The 18,520-nt window shown below is 40.9% G+C and overlaps 1 protein-coding gene across 7 annotated transcripts in view; it reads left to right on the forward strand.

The window, feature by feature from the left end:
* The window catches only part of ASAP1 (ArfGAP with SH3 domain, ankyrin repeat and PH domain 1), a 558,081-nt gene that overhangs the window by 226,484 nt on the left and 313,077 nt on the right, over positions 1-18,520 (forward strand). The gene's annotated exons all lie outside the window — the stretch shown is intronic.

Consider the following 18,520-nt stretch of genomic DNA (forward strand, 5'->3'; position numbering starts at 1 on the left):
GGTAGAGGGTGCTATAAGGGAGGCAGGGAGAGATGGACTTGGAGGAAGATAGAGGGAGGAGAAGGAGAAATGGACATGGGGGAGGGCAAAGGGGGTTGCCCTGCCAGTTGCTATCTCTCTTTCCATCTCCGTGTCCACCTCTGGTATGGCATCTCACCTGCACAGGCTGGGAGGAGGGAGGGAAAGAGAGTTACCTGCTCTTTTTGGACTCGGGCCCACCCAAAATTGGCTGTCTGGCTATGCCACTGTGGAGCATTAGTCTAGTGACTTAAATCTCAGAATCACTATTTGAAATTGTAGATGAAAGATGATGGGAAGCCAGTGGTGCTGAATAAAGAGGGGGGGGGGGGGCGGCCTATATGTGCGTGTGGCAATTAAAACATGTAGCATGAGAAAGAAGATGAATAACTGTATTTTGAATTGTTTGTAACCTCTGGAGCTGATTTGAAGGAGTCCTATCAAGATACTGTTACAGTAATCTAGTTTGTGAGTAAATAATGATTTTTAATAATTTTTCATTGAGGTGGCTTGGGAGTGCACGAGTATGGACGGGTAAGGCAGAGGCTCCGTATAAACAGACATTCATGACTTAAAATACTAAAACAAAAATTTCAATTTAAACTCAAAACGAAGAAAATTGACAACATTATGGCTTCAGGAAAGCAAAATAAATCGGAAATGGTGATTTCTAATACCGGCAGTGTTAAAAGATCTAAGCCGGAGCCGGCAACACCATCAAAGTGCCCGTTGTCAAGGGAGAAGAGCGACATCGACTTTTGGAAGGAAATTCAAGAAATAAAGAAAATTCTTTTAAAAAACGCCAAAAAACTGGACGAGATACAAGAAGAAGTAACAACTTTAAATAAACGTACCGAAGTGCTATAAATCAAAACAACTAAATTAGAAATGCGAATGGACAGCTTTGAAAATGAAAAAAGGCAATATAAACTGGACAGAGAAAAAATCTTTACACTCACCAGGGAAGTGTAGGATTGCCAGAATCGCATGAGGCGGAATAACTTGAGACTTTTGGGCGTACCGGAAGGGGTGGAGAAAAACAACCCGGTCTCATTTGTTGAAAATTTTTTGATGAAAGTCCTGCCCCTCAAATCCAAATACCCGATAGAAGTTGAACGTGCACATCGCATACCAATGAGAAGACCTGATACTTTAAAAGGTCCTCGCCCCATAATTTTCAAGTTGCTAAGACACCAACAAGTTTTAGAGGTGTTAAGAATGGCTAAGGAACATGCGAATTTAAAATGTCAGGATGCCAAAGTCCACATCTTTCCTGATTTCGCTAAAACAACGGCAGATAAAAGGAAAAAATTTCTAGACATGAGGTCGAAGTTAAGAGACATCGGAGCTAGATTTGGCCTGATATACCCTGCGATTATGAAAATAACTATTGACAACAAAACTATGAGCTTTGATGAGCCTGTGAAGTTGGAAATGTTTTTAAATCAAAGGGCAAAAAAACTCTCCCAAGCCCCAAGGCGAAAACTGTGATCAGGGGTAGAGACCGCCCACAAGGAGAATGGAGGAACTGAAATGTTCCACTAAAAATAACCTAAGAAAATATAACTTAGAATTATGTAGAGAGCCCTCAGTCACACAGCCACCTCCGAACGGAGGCAACGGCTGTCACTGGCTTACAGAGCCCAAGGATGTTTCACAGTTGACACCTTTTGGTGTAAGCCAGTGACAGCCGTTGCCTCCGTTCGGAGGTGGCTGTGTGACTGAGGGCTCTCTACATAATTCTAAGTTATATTTTCTTAGGTTATTTTTAGTGGAACATTTCAGTTCCTCCATTCTCCTTGTGGGCGGTCTCTACCCCTGATCACAGTTTTCGCCTTGGGGCTTGGGAGAGTTTTTTTTGTTCTTTGAGTGTTGTAGCTCCCATCTTTTCGGGTTTTTCCAGCTTCAGTTTAAATCAAAGGGAGCAGCCGATGTCAATTTAATTTGACTTATTCACTTCCTGGAGTTGGAGTTGATTCTTCTTGGTTTTTATTTGATTTTATTTGTTATTCATCTTTAATATATTTGAGAATCTGCTAACTGACAGTTTGGCTCTGTTTATTTTGAATGGCAACGGTGAAATGGAATGCTGATGAAAAAGGCAGTTTGTTTCTCTGTGAGCTTTTAATATCTCTTTCTCAAAGGATGACTTTTAAAGTTGAAATGATTTGTTCCTTTGCTGTTACATATCTTAATAAGATATTAGAATCTCTGATATATGTTATTGCAATATATTCATGAAGATAAGATATTAATATACAGAGCTTATAGTGGCAGATTTAGATCATAGGTTATGATGAGTTAATGGAGGTTTTGATAAGAATTCAGTACAAAAGATTTCAGTTAGCAAAGATTTTCAAGGGACTCTAGTTTAGGGTTTAGTAGGCTTCTTTGAGAATATTTAAGGGGAATATATATATTTAAAAATAAATAAATAATAACAATAATTAAAAAAAAAAAAAGGAAAATATATTATTAATGCTTAATTTTTATTTATAGGTTTCTTACAAGTCTGATACTTTTAGCAGACATATAGAGTTTCACATTCTCTTTTGTCATTTATAATGTGAGTGGAAGATCTTTATTTAGTTTCTTATTTTGATTTTTTAATATTTTGAGAATATTACATAAATTATTTGTAAAAATACATATGATTATTACATACAATATTGTTTTATAATTGAAGTCTGTATAGAGCTTTTAGTTTAGCTTTACTTGGTCTTGTATGTGCAGTTCCAGGTTTTATCAGTCAATATTAAGGGTGGGAGAGGGAGGGATGGGAGGGGGGGTTAAAGGGATTTGATAATTGGGGTAGGGATGTTGGATTGGGAGATATAAATGAAGGTGGTGTTTATTCATTTCAAATGATTTCAGTTTTTTGTTCAGATATAATAATTGGAAGAGCTTTTGTAAAAATTATTTGGATTGATGGAGATTAAAATTTTTTCACTCAATGTTAATGGCCTTAATCACCCAGTAAAGAGAAAAAAAATGTTAGCATTTTTAAAAAGGCAACAGGCTGATGTGTATTATATTCAAGAGACACATTTGTCAGTGGTTGAATCCAGAAAGCTAGAAGATAATTAGGTGAAACACTGTTTTTTCGCTCCTGCAATAGGGAAAAAGGCAGGAGTGGCTATATTAGTGAACAAAAAATGTTTAGCTTCATTTAAAATGATAGATTTTGATCCTTTAGGGAGATGGATACGAGCGGAAATGAGAATGGGAAATAATACTTTGACTTTATTAAATATCTATGCCCCGAACTCGAATCAAAATGATTTTTTTATTAATATACAAAAATTAATACTCCCACTGGCTGCTTCTAATTTAATAGTAGCTGGAGATTTTAATGCTGTTGTGGATCCTTTTTTGGATAAAAAGCCAAGCAAAAATATAAAATCATTAGGGTTAGATAATTTGGTGAATACTTGTAATTTGAAAGATATATGGCGTATTCTTCATTTTACTGATCAGGAGTTCTCTTTTTGCTCACCAGTTCATAAATCTTTTTCAAGAATTGATTACATATTGGTATCAAATTCCATAGTGCAACAAGTGACACAAGCTTCCATTGATCCAATTATTTTGTCTGATCATGGAGGAGTGTGGATTACACTTACACTAGATAATAATGAATACAATAGATCATTATGGAGGTTTGATAATACATTGGTTTCAGCTTCAACTTTTCTTGAAGAAATTAAGTTAAACATTTTGAAATTTTTCCAAATAAATACTTCAGCAGATATTAATGCGGAAATCTTATGGGATGCATTTAAAGCTATTATAAGAGGTAATATTATTTCTTATTCTGCGTATATTAAAAAACAACTTATTAAACAATTTTCAGATTTGGAAAAAGAAATTAAATTGCTGGAATCCAAATTAATAGATGATTGGAATCATGAAATTTTGCAAACTTTATTAAAGGCTAAAGGCAAATATAATGAAATTTCTTCAAAAATGGCAAGGAAAGATTTGTTTTCTCTGCAAACCTTGTATTATGGAAAATCAAATAAGGCAGGAAGTTTACTTGCAAATTATCTTAAAGCAAAAAAGAGAAGAATAAAAATAAGTGCAATAAAAGATGAGAAAGGAAATATGCATAATCAAACTAGTAACATTTTAAATCAATTTTTGGCTTTTTACAAAGAGTTGTATTCTTCCGAGTCTTCTGTTGATAAAGTTCAAAAAGGTATGGAATTTTTAAATCTTCTTGAGGGTCCAAAACTTCCTGATCATATAAAAAGAAGTTTAGAAGAACCTATATCATTAAAAGAATTAGAAACAGCCTTGAAGTCTCTTAGAGTTGGATCCGCTCCAGGTGGGGATGGTTTTACTGTGGAATTCTATAAAACATTTCAAAATTCTTTATTACCCTATTTACTAAATTTATATCAGTTTCAACTTAATAAAGGTTGTATTAAAAGTACTATGGCAGAATCTGTGGTGATTGTTTTGCCAAAGCCAAATAAAGATCCCACTATGGTTTCAAATTACAGGCCAATATCATTAATTAATGTTGATGGAAAATTATTGGCTAAGGTTCTGGCATTAAGATTGGCAAAGGCTCTCCCTTACATAATTGATGTACATCAAACGGGTTTCATGGCCAACAAACATTCTTCTAACAATACAAGATTGACGTTTCATACCTTAAATTTAACTAAAATGATGAATGAACCAGCTTTTGCTCTTTCATTAGATGCAGAAAAAGCTTTTGATAGGGTAACATAGTAACATAGTAGATGACGGCAGATAAAGACCCGAATGGTCCATCCAGTCTGCCCAACCTGATTCAATTTAAATTTATTTTTTTTTTTTTCTTCTTAGCTATTTCTGGGCGAGAATCCAAAGCTTTACCCGGTACTGTGCTTGGGTTCCAACTGCCGAAATCTCTGTTAAGACTTACTCCAGCCCATCTACACCCTCCCAGCCATTGAAGCCCTCCCCTGCCCATCCTCCTCCAAACGGCCATACACAGACACAGACCGTACAAGTCTGCCCAGTAACTGGCCTAGTTCAATCTTTAATATTATTTTCTGATTCTAAATCTTCTGTGTTCATCCCACGCTTCTTTGAACTCAGTCACAGTTTTACTCTCCACCACCTCTCTTGGGAGCGCATTCCAGGCATCCACCACCCTCTCCGTAAAGTAGAATTTCCTAACATTGCCCCTGAATCTACCACCCTTCAACCTCAAATTATGTCCTCTGGTTTTACCATTTTCCTTTCTCTGGAAAAGATTTTGTTCTACGTTAATACCCTTTAAGTATTTGAACGTCTGAATCATATCTCCCCTGTCTCTCCTTTCCTCTAGGGTATACATATTCAGGGCTTCCAGTCTCTCCTCATACGTCTTCTGGCGCAAGCCTCCTATCATTTTCGTCTCCAAAACTGAACACAATACTCCAAGTGGGGCCTCACCAATGACCTGTACAGGGGCATCAACACCTTCTTCCTTCTACTGACTACGCCTCTCTTTATACAGCCCAGAATCCTTCTGGCAGCAGCCACTGCCTTGTCACACTGTTTTTTCGCCTTTAGATCTTCGGACACTATCACCCTAAGGTCCCTCTCCCCGTCCGTGCATATCAGCTTCTCTCCTCCCAGCATATACGGTTCCTTCCTATTATTAATCCCCAAATGCATTACTCTGCATTTCTTTGCATTGAATTTTAGTTGCCAGGCATTAGACCATTCCTCTAACTTTTGCAGATCCTTTTTCATATTTTCCACTCCCTCTTCGGTGTCTACTCTGTTACAAATCTTGGTATCATCTGCAAAAAGGCACACTTTTCCTTCTAACCCTTCAGCAATGTCACTTACATACATATTGAACAGGATTGGCCCCAGCACCGAACCCTGAGGGACTCCACTAGTCACCTTTCCTTCCTTCGAGCGACTTCCATTAACCACCACCCTCTGGCGTCTGTCCGACAGCCAGTTTCTGACCCAGTTCACCACTTTGGATCCTAACTTCAGCCCTTCAAGTTTGTTCAACAGCCTCCTATGAGGAACTGTATCAAAGGCTTTGCTGAAATCCAAGTAAATTACATCTAGCATATGTCCTCGATCCATCTCTCTGGTCACCCAATCAAAAAATTCAATTAGGTTCGTTTGGCACGATTTACCTTTTGTAAAGCCATGTTGCCTCGGATCCTGTAACCCATTAGATTCAAGGAAATACACTATCCTTTCTTTCAGCAACACTTCCATTATTTTTCCAAGAAAGGATAGTGTATTTCCTTGAATCTAATGGTAGAATGGTCATTCATGTATCAGGCTTTGGATTGGTTTGGTGTGAGTCCTGGTTTTGTTCAAATGATTAAAACTTTGTATAGCTCCCCTATGGCAAGACTATACATTAATAATAATTTATCTGAGAGTTTTAAATTACATAGAGGAGTTAGACAAGGATGTCCATTATCTCCTTTGCTGTTTGATATTGTTTTAGAACCCTTATTGATAGCTATTAATCAGACAAAGGGGATACAGGGTATTCCCTTGAAAGAATGGGAATACAAATTATCTGCTTATGCGGATGATATTTTATTATATTTGCGCAATCCAGGTTCAACTATACCATGTTTGTTAGAATTGATTGAAAGATTTGGAATGTTTTCAGGATATAAAATCAATTGGAATAAATCTGAAATTCTTTCGCTTAATGTGCATTGCATAAAATCTATGTTTGATTCATTTCCTTTTGTTTGGAAAGAGGATGGATTAAAATATTTAGGAATTTGGATTAAAAATTCAATAGAAGATACAGTAAAAGAAAATGAAAAACTTTTATTAAAAAAGGTTTCGGAATTATGTGAACAATGGAATCCATTACATATATCTTGGTGGGGGAGAGTTCAAACCATAAAAATGATGATATTGCCTGTGGTTTGCTATCAAATGTGTATGATTCCGGTATTTTTTCAGAACTCTTTTTATAAAAAATTGAATGCAATAATTATTAAGTTTGTTTGGCTTGGCAAAACACCTAGAATTGCTTTGGTATCTTTACAGAAATCAATTAAGGAGGGTGGGGTAAATTTCCCAAATTTCTATAGGTATTATCAGGCCTATATTTTACGTCAAGGTATGTATTGGGTCCTCCCAGATCTCATTGAATACACTCCAGATTGGTTATACTTGGAATGGCGACTCCTGTCTCCTTTACATCTTTGTCACATTCTCAGTATCAAGATGCCCAGATTGTATAAAGAAAATAAACTTTTATTAGATACATGGAAAACTTTGAGGTATGTAAGTAATTTAACTGAAATTCCTATTAGTAAATCGACAAATCAATCTATATGGCTAAACTCCAAGATTCAAATTGGCGGAACTAAGATTGTCTGGAGGCATTGGTTAAATGCAGGAATACGAACTTTAAATGATGTTATTTCAAATGGAAAAATGCTTGAGTTTACGCAATTGCAAAATAAATTTGGACTGAATAAATCACAATTTTATAAATGGTTGCAATTGAAGCAGGCCATTCAGGCAGGGTTCCCTAAATGGAAAACTTTAAATTCTCAATACAGCATGGAATTTTTATGCTTCCAGGCAGATTTTCTGGGTCACCAGGCCGCACAGTGGTATAAAGTTATTAATGAATTGGTTAATAAAAAAACCTAAAAATGGTCTTAGGGATATTTGGAGCATTGAGATTAAGCATCAAATTTTGGCATCTCAATGGCCACAAATTTGGTCTTGGAGAATAAGATGTACACTGTCAGCATCTATGAGACAAACTTGGTTTTTTCTTTTGCATAGAGCATTTTGGACCCCTGTTAGATTACAAAAATTAAATAGTTCATTGTCTAATAGATGCTGGCATTGTAAGCTTGATGTAGGGACTTTGGATCATCTTTTATTTTTCTGTCCCTATATATTAGCCTTTTGGAATTCGATCTGGGATCAAATAAATTCTTTATTAGATAATCCTGTAGCATTAACTTATGATACTGTGATATTTGGCATATCTATGAGGAAAAAGAGTCAGATATCGGCAAGTAATAACAAACTTTTATTGATTATGACAGGAGTTGCCATGCAACATATTACTGCAAATTGGAAAGATCACACTAGACTTAATTTTAATTTCTGGTGGAATTCACTATGTCACATATATAGAATGGAACGTTCAATAGCAATACAAAATGGAAATTATAAAAGGTTTAATGAAATATGGGGACCATTGACATTGTTTTGTAATGAATAAACACCATTTTCTTAACATTATTTATGATTGGAGGGGAAAGGGGAGGGTTTATATAAATGAAAGAAAATGTAAAAAAGAAATATGACAAAGATTGATTCAATTAAATAATTGTATGGAAAGGGAGGGGGGAAGGGTTTAGATATATATACATTTGTTATGATCTTGATAGATTTATCAAGTGATGTTAGTAAATCTATGTATTACTTATATTGTACACTTGTTGAAAGTTTAAAAATGAATAAAGAATTTTAAAAAAAAATAATTTTTCATTGAGGACAGAACAAATTGAACAGCTCTGCCTCAAGGAATAAAAGCAGGACTTGGTTAATGCTGAGATATGTCGTTCAAAGGAGAGATGTTGAACAAGCGCAACTCCAAGATATCTGAAGTGTTGGACCAATGAAAGTCATGTATTCAGAAGGGTAGGGCTGAAACATAGAAACATAGAGTATGACGGCAGAAGAGGGCCGGTGGCCCAACAAGTCTGCCCACTCAAGAACCCTCCCTCTCTGGAGTACCCATCTTTTATGCATAACTCTGTAGCACCCTCACCTGTTTGTCCCATCGACTTTTGAAGTTGAGCACCCTACTAGCCTAGACCACCTGGAGTGGAAGTTTATTCCATCGATCAATCACCCGTTCGGTGAAGAAGTATTTCCTGGTGTCACCATGAAATCTTCCCTCCTTAAGTTTTAGCAGATGCCCTCTTGTTGCTGTAGGACCCGTAAGAAAAAGTATTTCTTCCTCCACTTCAATGCGACCCGTGATGTATTTGAATGTTTCTATCATGTCCCCCCTTTCTAAACTAAACTAAACCTTGGGTTTATATACCGCACCATGTCCACGAATGCGGAGCTCGGCACGGTTTACAGGAAGAAGGATGAGAGAGGAACTACAGTGGAGAGATTAAAGAGTTAGGTGTAAAGGGGGAAGGTGAGAGGCCTAAGAGGGGGGAAGTGTTACAGTTTTGAGAATAGCCAGGTTTTTAGGTGTTTGCGGAAGAGTTGGAGGGAGCTTGAGGTTCAGAGTGGGGAGGTGAGGTTATTCCAGATCTCAGTGATTCTAAAGGGGAGGGATGACCCAAGTTTGCCTGCATGGGAAATACCTTTTATGGAAGGGAAGGATAGTTTAAAAATTTGGGAGGATCTGGAGGAAGTAGGGGTTGGGGAGTTCCAGGATAGAGGGATAACGGCAGGAAGGATGCCATGTAGGATCTTGTAGGCCAGACACGCACATTTGAAGTGGATCCTGGGGATTACTGGGAGCCAATGGAGCTTAGACAGGAGTGGTGAGACGTGATCAAATTTGCTTTTCGCGAAAACAAGCTTAGCTGCGGCGTTCTGAATCCGCTGAAGTCTGTGGAGGCTTTTCTTGGTTAGGCTGAGGTAGATAGAATTGCAATAATCCAATCTGGAGAGGATGATGGATTGTACTAGGACTGCGAAGTGTTTTTGGTGAAAATAGGGTCTGACTTTCCTTAGCATGTGAAGGCTGAAGAAGCATTTCTTCACCAGGGATTGGAGATGTTCGTTGAAGGATAGAGAAGAGTCTAAGGTGACACCCAGAACTTTGCTTGAGAACTCGAGCTGTAATGTGGGGCCGGAGGACAATGGGATGGAGGAAGTTAGATGGTCTAATTTTGGGCCGAGCCAAAGGAGTTTTGTTTTGGACTCGTTTAGTTTCATATGCATTGTGAATGCCCAGGATTGGAGGTTCTTTATGCATGAGGATATGTTCGTGGAGAGGTTAGTGAGGTTCGAGTCGGTCTCAAGGAGGATGAGGATGTCATCAGCGTAAGTGTAAAGAGTTTCAAGGGGGGATAGTTGGAGTAGTTTCAGGGAGGACATGTAAATGTTAAAGAGGATTGGGGAGAGGGGTGAGCCTTGTGGGACACCACAAGTCGGGGTCCAGGGGGAGGATGAGGTGCCGCTCATGTTAACCATGTAAGAGCGGGAGCGCAAGAATTTGGAGAACCAATCAAGAACTATGGAGCTAATGCCTATCTCGGAGAGTTGGAAAATTAGAATGTCGTGGTGGACAACGTCAAAAGCTGCGGAGAGGTCGAATTGTAGAAGGACAGCAAACTTGTTACGAGAATGCAGTTGCTGAACCTTAGAGATTAGAGAGGCCAATAGGGATTCAGTGCAGAAGTTGGGTCTGAAGCCATATTGGTAAGGTAAGAGGATGGAGAATCTTTCTAAGTAGGAAGAGAGCTGGGTAGATATGATAGACTCGAGCAGTTTGGTGAGGAGAAGGATATTTGCTATTGGACGGTAGTTGGATGGTATGGAGGGGTCTAGGTCAGCTTTTTTCAGTAAAGGGGTCAATGCGATGTGTCCCATTTCAGTGGAGAATAGGCCTGATAATAGGGCAGAATTTATGAGTTTGGTAAGAGATGTGATGGCCTGTGCAGGGATTTTCTCAAATAGGTAGGAGGGAAATGGGTCCAGGATGCAGTTGCATGATTTTAACTTGAGGCAGAGTTTAAGGGTCTGAGAATCAGATATGAGCTCGAAGACAGTCCAGGATCTGTCGGCAGGGATGGGGTTGAGAACAGATAGGGTGGGGTTGGGTTCGGGGGGCACCAGAGAATTGTAGGAGATTGCGGGTGGGAAGGAGCGCCTTAAGGTAGAGATCTTATCATTGAAGAATTTTGCTAGGACCTCGGCTGAAGGAGATGAGGGAAGAAGGGTGGAGTCATTTTTAGTGGTTAGGGAGCGCCAAATGTTGAACAATGTGCCATTCTGGTTTTTGGATTTGGAGATCTTGTCTCCATAGAAGTTCTTCCTTGCTTTTTTTAATATTGAGTTGTAGAGTTTGATATTGACTCTCCAGGCCTGTCTGTCAGATGAGGATTTGGATTTTTTCCATTTTCGCTCTAAGGCTCGACATTTTTGTTTCAGGTCTCTATGGAGTGGAAGGTACCAAGGGGCTTTATGGGGATAGGTGATGGATTTAGTGGTTTGGGGGGCGAGGGAGTGGTAAGTGGACTTGGAAAGGACGATCCAGTTGTGCCAATTGTTTTCAGAGTCTGCAAGCTTGGGAATGGAGGGGAGGAGGTTGAGGAATTTGGTCCAGAACAGATCGCTCAAAATATTTTTCCGGAAGGTAATAGAATTGGGGGATAGGGGTGGGGATCCGAGATGAGACATGAAGATGGGGAGGCAGAAGGCCCCTAGGAGATGGTCTGACCACGGGATGTGTTCCCAACGGGTGTCTTCGGCAGACGTTTTATAAGCGGTGAGGTCTGTGCTCCTCGAGAGAATATAAGCGCAGTCTAGTCAGACGTTCTTCATATGGGATGTTTTTAAGTTCCGAGACCATCCTAGTTGCCATTCTCCGTATCAACTCCATTCTCTTCATATCCTTTAGATAATGTGGCCTCCAAAACTGGACACAGTACTCCAGGTGAGGTCTCACCATGGATCTGTATAACGGTAGTGTGACTTCAGGCTTTTGGCTGATAAAGCTCCTTCTGATGCAACCCAGCATTTGTCTTGCCTTTGCTGAAGCTTTCTCCACCTGATTGGCAGCTTTCATATCTTCTCGGTAGGCGATAAGTTGGGGGCAGAATCCTTTCAAGTAATCCTGCAGCCAAGAGATTATAAGGGGTTTGGGAGAAGGTGATTTTCAAATAACCACTTAGAGATTAGATGTAAAGATAAAGCAAGAAGGGAAATATCTGGACAAGAGGGGCTCATATTGTATATTAATAAAATGTCGTCCCCCCCCAGGAAAAATTGTATGCCCTGCTTCTGAAATAGACGTGCTAGTGAACTTAGAAAAATGTTAAAAAAGAGAGGTGCAAGGACTGAACCCTGGGGTACACCACAAATGATTGGGAAGTTTTTAGACTGAGAATCTGAGAAAAAAAAGTGGTTGCTTAGGAAAGGTGTAAACCAGGAAAGAACACGCCCAGAGATGGCAAAACTTTTAAGTTGTGAAGTAAGATCAAGAGATACCAGCAAAATATTACCCTTGCCAAGTTCAGAATGAAAAATATTTAATAAAATAATAATAAAGAATATTACATCAAGTTTGGTTCTGTAAATAGGTATGAAAGTGCAATATTAAAAATACATTCAGGTGTGAATATTGGAACAGTAATCTAGTACCTTATACCAGATCTTATCAAAAGATTGTGAAAATGTTTTTCTAATTTATTGTTCTTCTTTTTTTTCTGTATTCTCTTTTCTGAAAATTCTAATAAACACTATTGAACTAAAAAAAAAAGAATATTCAATAAAGTAAGAAAAACCTCAAATTACATAATGGTCTATATGGATCAATAACCTCTCTACTACCACTATAATAAAACCCTTAGCGCGCATGCACACTTCAAACTCCATGCTCAGTTCCTCCGTGGTAGCGTGCCGCGCATGCACAGTGCCTGCCTCAGCTGATTTCCTGCCCCGATCTCGGATGCCAGCTGACTTCCTGCCTTCTAACTACGATGCCGCTGCTGGGATGCCTCTTCTCACCCCTGGACCAGCAGCGGCAGCAGCCGTGGTTTCATCAAGCAGCCGTGGGGCATTTGCTAGGTCGGCCCACTTCGATAATGCGAGGCGGGCCGGCCTAGCAAAAGCCCTGAGGCTGCCCTGGCTAGCGGATGCTGGACAGGGAGAGCAGAGAAGGGGTACTGCTGGACAGGGGAGCAGGGAAGGGGGGTACTGCTGGACAGGGGGGAGGTAAAAGGAAGGGAGAAGGGCTACTGCTGGACAGGGGGAGCAGGGAAGGGCTGCTGCTGGATAGGGGGAGGTAAAAGGAAGCGAGAAGGGCTACTGTTGGACAGGGGGGCAGGAAGCAAAGAAAGAAAGGCCTCAGTGCCCCATTGTGCTAAAAGTTTACACATCTATTCTAGCACCCGTTAATGTAACGTGCTTAAACACTAGTTCTTGTATAGTCACCTGTTCTGTAGTATGAGCAACAAAGCTTCTCCTTAGATTAATTTGCTAGTACCTCAGTTATTCAGGCTTCCTTCTAAAATTCAGTATTTGTTCTTTGACAGCCTATTCTTTGTATTCTTCTCATGATTTGTTATGGGTCTCTTAACATTGTAAATCACCTTGATCCTTTTTAGGCTTAGAGCGATCCACAAATTGCAGATTAGATTAGATTGTTTCACAGCTGTGACTGGGGCAAAATCTAGATTGACAGAATGAAGGAAACGCAGGGAACCTGGGAAAAGGAAGACGCTATATGAAACATAGAAACATGATGACAGATAAAGGCCAAATGGTCCATCTAGTCTGTCCATCTGCAGTATGGATCATCCTGGAAAGAGAAGATGGGCCCTGTATCTACATGGGTGTTATCTAGTCCTCCAGTCCAAAGGGGCCAAATCAGGTGAGTAGCTCAAGTGTTTTAGAACTTCAAAGTGAAGACCTGCCAATTTTTATGGCTGCTTTGTGCAAAGTGGCATTGTCTTGAACAAACAAAATTCCTTTCAAAAGCTTGCCTCAACATTTGGAAAAGGAATAGGGATTTGTATACTGCCTTTTTGTCACTTTGGCATTTCAAAGCTGACATTCAAATCAGTGGGCACTGGGTGATTAGTGACTTGCCCAGTCAGGGTTACAAGGAGCAGCACCAAAATTTGATCTCGCAACCTCTGGGTGCAGAGGCAACAGCTCAGCCAGTGAGCCAAAGCCCTTCCTCAGCCACTTCAGTTTGTCAAGAAGTGTAATGTTGTACTTTGGTTGCATCATTTTCCAGGTAATCTACAAGCAAAATTCCTTCTTTATCCTAGGACAAGCAGGCAGCATATTCTCACATGTGGATGATGTCATCTACGGAGCCCAGTACGGACAGTAAAAAGTGCACCATCACTTCAAGCTTTGTGAAGCTTCAAGACTACCTTCTCTACACATGCACAAGTGCTTTCCTCCCCGATGTCAGCTTGCGGTTCCTCCGTTCATTTTCCGTGGAGTGAAGAAGCTGTCTCTCTCCCAGCCAGCTGTCTGTCTTTCTTTCTGTCTCTCTCCATGCCCCCTGTCTGTCTGTCTGTCTTTCTTTCCTTCTGTCTGTCTGCCTATCTTTCTTTCTGTCTCTCTTAGGCAAGATGTCCGATCGCCGCTCTCTTCCTTTTTACCTCTGGCTCCTTGGCTTCCCGACAAGCGAACCCAGTCACAACACCGAAGAGCTGCGATCATGTTCCCCCACGCCCAGCGGCTACCCTTGGGCTGGAGAAATCCCGCTAGTGCCTGTCTGTGCGCCTGGCAGCGGTGCCTTGACCCCTAGAAGCTTGGACATTTGCCGTTCATCGAGGCACAGGCTGGGGGGGGCGGGGGGGAAGCCATTGCCGCATATGCACATGAGGACGGAGGCCGATGGAGAAACCACCTCAGTCTCCTACTGCGCATACGGATGCACAGAGTTTCAACTGCGCATGCGCACTAAGGGTTTTATTATAGCGGATATACAGTATGCTCTTTGAATTACTCTTATATTTTAAAAAAAGAAGTTATCCCAGCATGTATTATCCTAGTTTAAACCCCTCTCCCTCTTTTTTTTTTTTTTTTTTAATAAACGCGCAGAACAGGTTTTTAGCGCCGGCCAGCATGCTGCTCCAACTGTCATAGTTTCTATGAGCGCTGGATCAGCAGAGCATTCAGTGTGCCGGCTGGTGCTAAAAACCTCTTCCACACTTTTGTAAAGTAAAAAAAAAAAAAAAGAGGGGGAGTTTAGTTTGTCTCAAGGCAATCAGACTTCTTATATTTTGGTATTTGTTTTGAAAACAATGTTGTATTCTTTTGGTTGTAAGCATTGTTAAAACTACCTCTTGTGAATTCATATAGTATTTGTAATAAATATATGCTTTGCCTGGATGATGAGTTCTTTGAGGGTTAGTAAAGTAGCATCCTGGTTGAATTAAGTTCTTAATAATGCAATTATCTAAATGTAAGAAATTTCAAAGACCTTAATAGTTCAATCTCAGAATAAATAAAATAAGTCTGAAAAAATTACTATAGCATTTCTATATTAAGTACATTTAGAGAGGAATGTATTTCTTCTGTCTGATAGTAATAAGGTAATTAAGGATACTGATTTTTAATTCTTTGCTTCCTTTTTTTGCTGCCTTACTTTTGCCGTACATGACTGAAGTCTAGGAGAGTAAGTTATTGTTTTAATGAGTCTATTGTTCTTGCTTCTTTCTTGTACTACTTTTATGCATTTGTATAGTTTTCTTTAGTTTTGTTTGTATATTTCCTCTTTAGAAAGTCATGTATTAAAGCACAAATGTCAAATACAAGGCCCGGGGGAGGGGGGTGGGGGGGGCAAATCCGGCCCGCCTGGCCGTTTTATGTGGCCCTCGGTGACTGTGTTACATCTAAGTGCCTGACTGTGCAGCCCTAGTCCCAGAGGTGCGCCAAGCTCCTCACCATTCTGCCTCAGTGCCCATATGCAGGCAGAAAGACCTAGTTCCAGTGTAAAAGCTAGATTGGAGCAGGGCGCTCCACACAAGTGCCTGACCATGCCATAGGTGTCTCAGGGCGAGGAAGGATCTATACTTCTACTAAGACTAAGTATCTTAATAGAAAATTCGGCCCTCGACTTAACCTGTGTTTTAGATTTCAGCCCCTTAAGCGGTTGGGTTTGACACCCCTGTATTAAAGTTTAAAAGTTGAATAAGAGGTTTGTTTAGTACTCTGAAACCTGTATCTCCAGAAATTATACATTTGACATTTTATTTTATTTTATTTTCATTGTTGCATCAAACAAAGAAAAACCTAAAGATTACTAGTAGAGAATGACACAGGGAAAAATTCTGTCCCCGTCACTGCCCCGTCTCCGGACCATCATCCTCTTCACCACGCCATCCCCTTCACCGTCCTGTTCCTGTCCCTGCAGCATCCATACAAGCCTCAGTACTGCAATATCTAGCTTATTCCTTCCTTATAAATCAAAGTTCTGGCTGCTGAACTAGAGAAAGAGATGTTCAGTTGGCAGGGCTTTTTTATAAATTTTTATAAACACAATGACGAATCTGCATTTAAGCAAAGCCGTCAGTAGGAGGAATGGAAAATTCCTCACACAGCTGAGCAAAGGACTTAATGATCCCGTCGTCTTCCACCAGGTGAAACAAATAGTGAATCCCTCCTGCTTCCCATCTGACAAAACTAGCCCCATCCACCTCCGGTTGAAAGTTCTGAAACACAATTAATATACTACTTTATCCTAAAGCTAAATAAATAAATATAAATTTTTTTTTCTACCTTTTGTTGTCTGGTTTCTGCTTCCCTCATCTTCTCATTCAATTCCTTGCATCCACTGTCTGCTGTCTCTCTGCGTCTTCCATTTGCTCTGTTACTGTGCCTCTCCCTTCACCCCCCCTCCCCCCATTGGTCTGGCACCCATCTTCTTCCCTTTGCTCCCCCGTAGTCTGGCATCTCTGTCTTCTTCCTTTCCAGCGTCTTCTTCCCACTCTCTCTTCCCCATTTCCCAGCATCTTCTCCCTACTCTCTCTTCTCAATTTCCCAGCATCTTCTCCCTATTCTCTCTTCTCCATTTCCCAGCATCTTCTTCCTACTCTCTCTTTCTCATTTCCCAGCTTCTTCTCCCCTCTCTTTCTTCCCCAGTTCCCTTCAGACTGCTTCAGCGTCTTCTCCTCTCCATCCCCAAGCACCCTTCGCACGGTCCAGCAGCTCCCTCCCGCCGGCCAGCCGTGCATTTCCCTCCTTCCCTTTCCTTTACCTTCTCTTGTGGTGAAACTGGCGATTTCTATAAGGCTAGCAGGAGCCTTGAAATCGCATCGCGTTGCCTGCTAGAAAAGTCTCCTCCGATGCAACCGGAAACAGGAAGTTGCGTCAGAGGAGACTTTTCCATTTCTGGGCAAGCATCCAAAGCTCTACCCAGTACTGTCTAGGGTTCCAACTGCTAAAATCTCCGTCAAAACCTACTCCAGCCCATCTACACCCTCCCAGCCTTTGAAGCCCTCTCCAGCCCATCCTCTCCCAAACGGCTATATACAGACACCCTCTCTAACAGTTTAATATCCTTCTTTAGGTATGGAGACCAATGCTGGACGCAGTATTCCAAGTGTGGCCTGACCATCGCTCTATAAAGCGGCATTATGACTATCTCCGATCTACTCGTGATTCCCTTCTTTATCATGCCTAGCATTCTATTTGCGTTCTTTGCTGCTGCCGCACATTGCACCGACGGCTTCAGTGTCCTATCGATTAATACCCCAGGTCCTTTTCCTGTTCAGATTTTCCCAGAGTTGCACCTAACATACTATACTTGTGTTCCTTATTTTTTCTGCCCAAGTGCATCACTTTGCATTTTTCCACATTAAACTTCATCTGCCATTTATCTGCCCAATTCTCCAATCGGCTCAAGTCACTCTGGAGTTCCTCACTGTCCTTCTGCGATTTTGATGGCCCGGCATAGCTTTGTGTCATCTGCAAACTTGATGATCTCACTGGATGTTCCATCCTCTAGGTCATTGATGAAGATATTAAATAAGATGGGCCCAAGTACCGAGCCCTGTGGCACACCGCTAGTCACATTTTCCCAGCCCGAGAACTTCCCATTTATGCCCACTCTCTGCCTTCTGTTCTCCAGCATTAAAGAAACGGTCCTCAAAATAAAGTACTATAGTTTAAATAGAAAGAAAAGATAGGTTTTCACTTAGTTTCGCTCTTCATCCTTCCCACTGTTCCCTCTCCACCACCATATCCATTTGCTCTTCATCCTTCCCACTGTTGCCTCTCCATCATCATATCCTACATTTCTCCCCCTCATCTCTCTCTTCCCCATGCATCTGTACTTCATGACTCTCCCACCACCTTATCCAATATTTCTCTCTCCCTCCCTATGCCCAACAATTCACCGCTTTCTTCATTTCCCCATGTGCACCATCTCTTTCCCTCTCAGACACCCATGCCCAACAATTCTTCCTTTCTATTCCCTCACCTCAGAATCTCTTTCCCTCACTCCCTCCATTCTTCCATTCTGAAGTTCATGCTCCCTTCTCTCCCTCCATTTTGTGTCCCAATTTTGTGCTCCCTCCCTCCCTTCCAATACCAACACACCCCTTCTTCTTCACGTCCTGTTAAAATGTGACCCTCCTTCCTTCAGTGTCCCAATGCGCCCCTCGTCTTTCCCTCCATTAGCGTCCCAAATTCGTACCTCTCGCAGGTGTTTACCTCCTCTGGCTGACTCTCTCCTCCCAGTCACATTTTGCAAAACCGCAGCTGTTGGTTCCTGCATGCGGCTTGTGGCTGACCCAGAAGCCTTCCCTCACTTACGGGTCAGCCGCGAGCCGTGTGCAGG

Source organism: Geotrypetes seraphini, chromosome 2, assembly GCF_902459505.1.
Source record: "Geotrypetes seraphini chromosome 2, aGeoSer1.1, whole genome shotgun sequence".
Taxonomy (NCBI): Eukaryota; Metazoa; Chordata; class Amphibia; order Gymnophiona; family Dermophiidae; genus Geotrypetes; species Geotrypetes seraphini.